Below are 6704 nucleotides of genomic sequence, written 5' to 3' on the forward strand. Positions count from 1 at the left end.
GCTGGACATTGGTAGTCAGTTTCAGGAGGAGGAAGTGACCAAGTAAGGGAATAGATCTTGGTGGCTAGCTTTAGGACTGTAATCTAATGTTTTTTTTTAGCAAGGCAGAAGGGTTGGGGAGAAGGGCAAGGCCTGTCAGAGCCATGTTTGCCATGCTCGGCTGGCTGGAGTCCCTTCAAGAGCCAGGCAAAGGGGGCAGGGAAGAGGAGCCAGGCAAATTAAATGGAGGGCCTTTTTGAGGGGGCAAGTCTCTAGTTCTGAACAAAACCCAGGCCTATATTCTATTCTCACACCAGGACAGGCAGGTTATTGGAGGCCTGTGGGCTTCAGAAAGCTGTGCACAGCAAGACACTACCTCTCTTTGAAAAGCAAAAAGGAGCTGGGCAGTGGTGGCACATACCTGCAATGCTAACACTTGGGAAGTGGGGCAGGAGGATCAGGAGTTCAAGGTCAACCTCTGCTACAAATCTGTGCTCAAAGCTAGTCTTGGCTACATGAGACCCTGTCTCAAAAGTCATTTAAAAAAAAAAGGTAAAAAAAAAAAAAGAAAAGAAAAGGTATCCTGGGCAAGGGGACACACAGCTTTAATTCCAGCACTCAGGAAGCAGAGGCAAGCAGATCTCTGAGTTCCAGGCCAGCCTGGGCTACATAGCAAGTTCCAGTACTACATAGCAAAACCCAGTCTTGAAAAACAAAAACAAAACAAAAAAATAAACAAAAAGACAACCAGGCATGGCACTGAATATCAGCACTTGGGAGTCATAAGCAGGAGGATCTCTATGAGTTCTGGGATAGTCTGGTCTATATAGTCCATCAAAGGCTACATAATGACACCCTGTCTCAAAATAAATTAAAAATAAGATATATTAACAATGCCCTTTTTCAGAGCCGGGCGATGGTGGCGCACGTCTTTAATCCCAGCACTCGGGAGGCAGAGGCAGGCGGATCTCTGTGAGTTCGAGACCAGCCTGGTCTACAAGAGCTAGTTCCAGGACAGGCTCCAAAGCCACAGAGAAACCTTGTCTCGAAAACAAAACAAAACAAAACAAAAAAAAACCAAAAAAACCCAATGCTCTTTTTCACAAAGTTTCAAGAATAAAAATAAGCTTTAGTGACAATACTGTGAACATTTCTGTTCAGAGTTTCATTACGAATAAAATCACTGCTAAAAGGTGTAGAGCGCAATCCTGAGTACAAGAACGCAGCCCGCGCGTTCGCGGCATGGGGCGGAGCTGCTGCTAAGCCCTGCCCACCTGGGGGGCCCATTCCAGCCCCTTCTCCCTCTTTGTCCCTCCCACTTCCGCGGGCACCCAACCGTGCGTCCCCTGCGTGCTGACGTCAGGCGCGTGCCCCTGTCCGGCAGCCGAGGAGGCCCCGCGCAGTGCTGCCAACGCCCCGACGGAGAAGCTGAGGTGAGTGCGGGGCCCGAGTAGCCTCCCCGCGGGAGTGGGTTATGCACCGCTCGGTCCCAGTCGCGCGCCCCTCGTCCTCCCTCGGTCGTCGAGGGTGCTCGCGGTCGGGGGCATCCCGGTGCCTGCCGGCCTCGAGGGAGGGATTGCCGGGTTCGCGTGCGCTCGCGGGCCCGGGTTCTGAGTGGAACGAGGCGGGGTCGCGGAGGGGCTTGGGGCCGGAATGGCGGCCAGGCGCGGCCGGGGACGGCGGTGGCCGAGGGCGCCACCCGGTCGAGCTGTCAGTGGCGGCGAGAGGAACAGGCACACCCATCCCACCCTCTCCCCTCCCCCCTCCTGCCACCCGCGGGCTCCGCTCCGGGGACGCCGGGTTGCGGGACAGCGGACGTAGGGCCGGGTCCCGGGTCGGAGGCCGGGGGCTGCCGCTACGTTGTCGGCCTCGACTTCCTGCTTCCCGGGCTCCGCCGTGGACGCGTTGCGGCGGGCGGGGGAGGGGAGCGGAACTGCGGTCGCAGGGCCGGGCCGGGGCCGAGGTGACGGACCGAGCGCCTCTGCGCTTGCGCCCCTTGGCGTTCCCCAGCCCCGCGCTGCTGTGTCTGTCCTCTCCTGCCCCGCGGCTCCCTGGGCTCCACGACTGGGCCGGCCTCCTCGCCTTCCGGGACCTGCCTAAGCACCTCCCGAAACCTCGCCTGGCCTCTTGCTCGGTTCCTCATTACTAGCAGGAAATTTTCTTTGTTGGTTTTTTTAAAAATTCCTCTTTCCTCCCCTTTAAGTCATGGAGAAATGCAGTGTGGAAGATTACGTCATCGTAGCATAAGGGGTGAGAGTTTTAACTCCTACAAGTCAGGGCTCACCAAATTAAGACAAAATCTTGCTTAGTGGGTCACTCCACTCAACACGTCGGTTCAGAGTAAGATGGTGGTTTTTTATTTTATTTAATTTATTTTGTTGTTGTTGTTGAAATCATGTTGCCCTGATGGCTGCCCGAGATGCACCTAAAATGTGGGAAGGTTAGAAATCTTAGGGTTAGGTTATTTTTGACCAGAGGATACACTGTCTGCAGCCCCTTGGGTAGGCATGAACTTTAAAGGGCCCCTTTGCTGTACTCGGGTCAACTTTGTTGTGGGAGCATTTCTTTGCTACACTAATTGTGAGTCAAGGAACCTAAATTCAGCGCATGGTGACCTTAGAGTGAGCTGCAAAGAGAATTTATACATCTGATTTGTCTTTGCTAGGATTGCAACTTAAAGTTGCATGCTTTAGTTTTACCTTTAAAAATGGCATTTGGATTTAGTTTTTATTTTGAAACAGGGTCTCCAAATTTAGTCCTGGCTAGCTTTGAACTTAAAGGGACATTCCTTCCTTCTAAGTCTCTCTTTACAGGACTTTTTTTAATGTTCTGTCAGGGGAAACCGACAGATTAAGTGTCTTGTCTCCCAAGTGCTGGAATTACAGGAATGAGCTATTTAACTTACCACCCTTGATTTTCATTTTTAACCCCCAAAACTTAAGTAATATTTTTAGATTTCTGGTATCGTGTCCTTTGATTATAAAATGCAATAGTGTTGGATATTAACATTGCAAAGTAAATGGGATGCAGTTGTGTAATGCATCCTTGTAAGGATGGCTCGTGTTTGAGAGTTTTCCCATTGTTCATTTATATAGAAAATAACATTGCTTGTTAAGAAACACCAGAGTGGTGTATTCAGATTGGCTTCCTGTAGTTCAGCGATATGGTGCTGAATCTTCCAAAATATTGTTATCCTTAATGTGACATAGGAGTATAAAATTGGAGCACTTACCTACTACTGTATTTTTTAGCCTTCTGTATTTAAAAAGTTTATATAGGTGAATTTGTATCTATTTAAAAAGTTTGTATGTGCACCAGTTAGCTTTTTTTTTTCCTTTTGAATGAAGTAGTCTGGGCTGGTGAGATGGTTCAGTGTATAAAAGCCCTTGTCAGGCAGGCCTGACTACTTAGTTGGATTCCCAGAACCCATGGTGAAAGGAGAGACTGCTGATTGTCAAAAGTTGTGATCTAGCCACATTTAGTGGTCCATGTTTTCAATCCTAGAGCTTGGGAGGCAGAGGCAGGAGAATCTCTTGAGTTTGAGGCCACCCTCGTCTACATAGAGAGTTTCAGTACAGCCAGGGCTAGAGAGATTCTGTCTTGAAAAAACAAAATAAAACAAAAGCTTTCCCCTGATCTTCACACTTGTTGCCATCGTGCATGTGTACACACTTATAAATACACACACTAATATGAATACAAATAAACAGTTAGTTTGAATTTTTATGTTTTAGACTGAGGCAAGGAAATAAGAGATTGGTAGTTAATTGGGTATTAAAAAGAAGCTTTAAATAAATATATATATACACACACATATATGTACACACATATATGTATATATACACATTTATATATGCACAATAATTTGTTCAAGATCCGAAGATGCCTTATTAAATTCTCTTAAGATGTTTTCATATTGTGAGCAACCCCTGTGCTTAGTAAACATACTTCCCCTCTCTAGTAATCTAAGCGAGCCCATCAGGATTAATCCTGAAGTTTACAAAGTTTAAAAAATGTCAGGATTTGTTTTCTTAGGATTTTTTCTTGCACTTGAAATATTTTTTAACTGTTTATGTTCTTTCATATTTTCATACATGTATACAAAGTGTTTTATATTTTGATCATATTCATCCCTATTTCCCTCCTCTGCCACCCAATCCTGTCCCCAACATATTCCCCTCCCAACTCTGTCCTCTTTTGTAATGCGCTGAGTCCAGTTAATGCTGCCCCAGTTTTCATCTTATCTATGCGAGAAACATTTCTAGTTATTTTTATGTGTACACTGATAAAAATATTTTCTCTAAAAGCCATTGAATTTGTAAAGTTATGTACTCTTTTTGGAGCACTGATAGGCCTTGGAAGCTCATGTCAAACTGTTTTGATTTATAGTGCTACAATTTAAATGGAGTTCTCTCATTTTAATTTTTTTTTAAGGAGGGTAAAAAACATTTAATCATTTTAGGCCACAAGATCTCTTATGAAGGGGAACAGTTCATTTTGGGTGCACTTTTCTCCTATAAACAGCTCTCTGTGTCCCTCAATGTTAAAGGCTATTCTGTATTTCTTGGATAGTGCTTTTTCAGTCTTTGCAAAATGTTTGCTCTCAGTTTCCCCTGAAAGAACATAAGTCCTGTGAATCCAGGACTTTGACTTGACATGTTCATCTCTATTCCTTTAATAAATATTTGTTGGATTAGTGAATTTGGTAATGTTTGAGGGTTACCATTCTCATTTTCTGGGCATTCTATAGGCCTTCTGTTTTAAGATAACTTTATTGCCTGGTCAGCCATACTCAAATCTGGACTCACTGAAACTATTGCTAAGCTCCTTGCTTGACCTTATCAGTCTGTTTAGTGCAGCTGCGGAAAGTTTGCCATCAATTAGAACATCATCTGGTAATTATTCTCTTACTCTCCTAAAATGAATCCAGACTTAAAGTCTATTTCCTCATCTTCCTGTATTTCTTTGTTTGCAAGCAGTAGCTTATTTTTGTTCCCTTCTTCCCTCTTGCAGTGTCAAGTTTCCTGATCACATGATGTTTTGCCCCTCCTGAGTTTCTACTTTTAGTTGCTCATCTCTTCTGTCCAAAATATTTTACTGAAGTGTTTTTATTAGTGGCATTCAGCTTTGTTTGCCACTGCTGGTATTGTAAGTTTAGGGTGTCAGAGTTCCTCTTTATTAGTTAGTTACCTTGGGACATTGGTGGTCTCAGACTGTTTATTTCGTGAAGAGACTCCAAATGTTTTGTTGCGGAAATATGTCCTTCCTTATAGTTGAGAAAAATTAAGCTGGTCAAGGTAGCACATTTCTATAATCTTAACACATGGGGAATACAGGAGGATGTGGAAGAAGTTTAAGGCCAGCCTTGGTGACATGGAGTTCTAGACCAGTCTGAATTACGTGAGATCAGTTTCAAAAAAAAAAAAATTCAGGTTTTAATTTTTAAGTTAACAGGATTGGCCTTGAACTTGCTATACTCTTATCTCAGTTTCTATCAGTAGTTAGGATTACAGACCTGAGCTATCAGACTCAGTTTAGAGTGTGTGTGTGTCTTTAGATTTATTTTATTTTGAGTGAATGAGTGTTTTGCCTGCATGTGTGTTTCTATGTGCATGCCTGTTGTCAAAGGTCAGAAGAGGTGATTCGATCCCCTGGAACTAGAGTTAGGGCTGGTTGTGGGTACTGGGAACCAACCTGGGTCCTCTCCAAGAGTAGCAAGTGCTTTTAGCACCTGGGCCATTACTCCAGCCTGGTAAGTTTCTTTTTAAATTTAATACCTAGTGTTAGTTGTTATGCTGCAGTGTTGGTGGATTGTCACAGGAAGAGAACCTCTGACTTGACTGTTTTGTTCATTATTTTTCTTTAACACTTTGTAGTTTAAAACATTTTCTTTTTTTGATTCTCTTTATTCCTATCTGCTGCTTTAGTTCTGCTTTGTGTTCTGGAGATGCTGCTGCTTAGGGTGCTTAGAAGCCTAGGCTTTGGAGTTGAAATCCTTGATCTGTCATTTATTAGCCATGTGCAATCTTAGGTCATGCTTTGTGACTTCAGTTTATCAGGTAACTCTGGCCTGTAATCCTGAAGGAGGGTTGGAAGATCAGGAGTTTTAAATTCATAAGCCTTGGCTATAGGAGTTAGGTGCCAGTCTGAGCTACATGAGACCTGTTTGAAGTAAAAATCAAAACAAAATATGAGGCCAGTAACAATACCTGCTTCACAGTGTGGAAGATTGTATCAGTTAATGTATATGAAATGTTTTAAGACTAGTCACCTGCAGGCAGAGCTGTGTAGGTGTTTGCTCTCACTACCTCTTAGGCCCCACCCCTTGACCTTAGAAGCTGTGTTTATTTCACATGTAAATGTTTTTATAACCATCCTTCCCACAGACTAATCTCATGAATCCTAAAAGAAATCCAGGTGGAGATTGTTGTCTCATTTACATTTTTATCTTTCCTACTGTCACAGAACCAAATTCTCCCAGGAGGCTGGCTGTGTGGCTCCACACAAAATCATAAACATAACTTAAAATCTGTGTACGTGTGTGAGAGAGATTTAAAATTGTGCATATGCACTCCTGCCACAGCTTGTGTAAAGTTTAGAGGGCAACTTTGTTGAGTCTATTCTTAACCATTAATGTGGGTTCTGGCTATTGAACTCAAATCATTAGTTTTGCATAGTAGAAACTGTTTTCCTCTGAGCCATCTAGCCAGTCTCCCTCCACCACT

The 6704-nt window shown here is 43.9% G+C and overlaps 1 protein-coding gene across 2 annotated transcripts in view; it reads left to right on the forward strand.

The window, feature by feature from the left end:
* The first annotated feature begins 1323 nt into the window (after positions 1-1323).
* The window catches only part of Cdc42 (cell division cycle 42), a 39568-nt gene continuing 34187 nt past the window's right edge, over positions 1324-6704 (forward strand). Inside the window, exon 1 of one of the 2 annotated variants that reach the window (XM_005352997.2) lies at positions 1324-1412. The gene's annotated coding sequence lies outside the window, so the exon portion shown is untranslated. The remainder of the gene's footprint in view (positions 1413-6704) is intronic. The other variant, XM_005352998.2, reaches the window with a different exon arrangement.

This window comes from Microtus ochrogaster, chromosome 10, assembly GCF_000317375.1.
Source record: "Microtus ochrogaster isolate Prairie Vole_2 chromosome 10, MicOch1.0, whole genome shotgun sequence".
NCBI classification, from domain to species: domain Eukaryota; kingdom Metazoa; phylum Chordata; class Mammalia; order Rodentia; family Cricetidae; genus Microtus; species Microtus ochrogaster.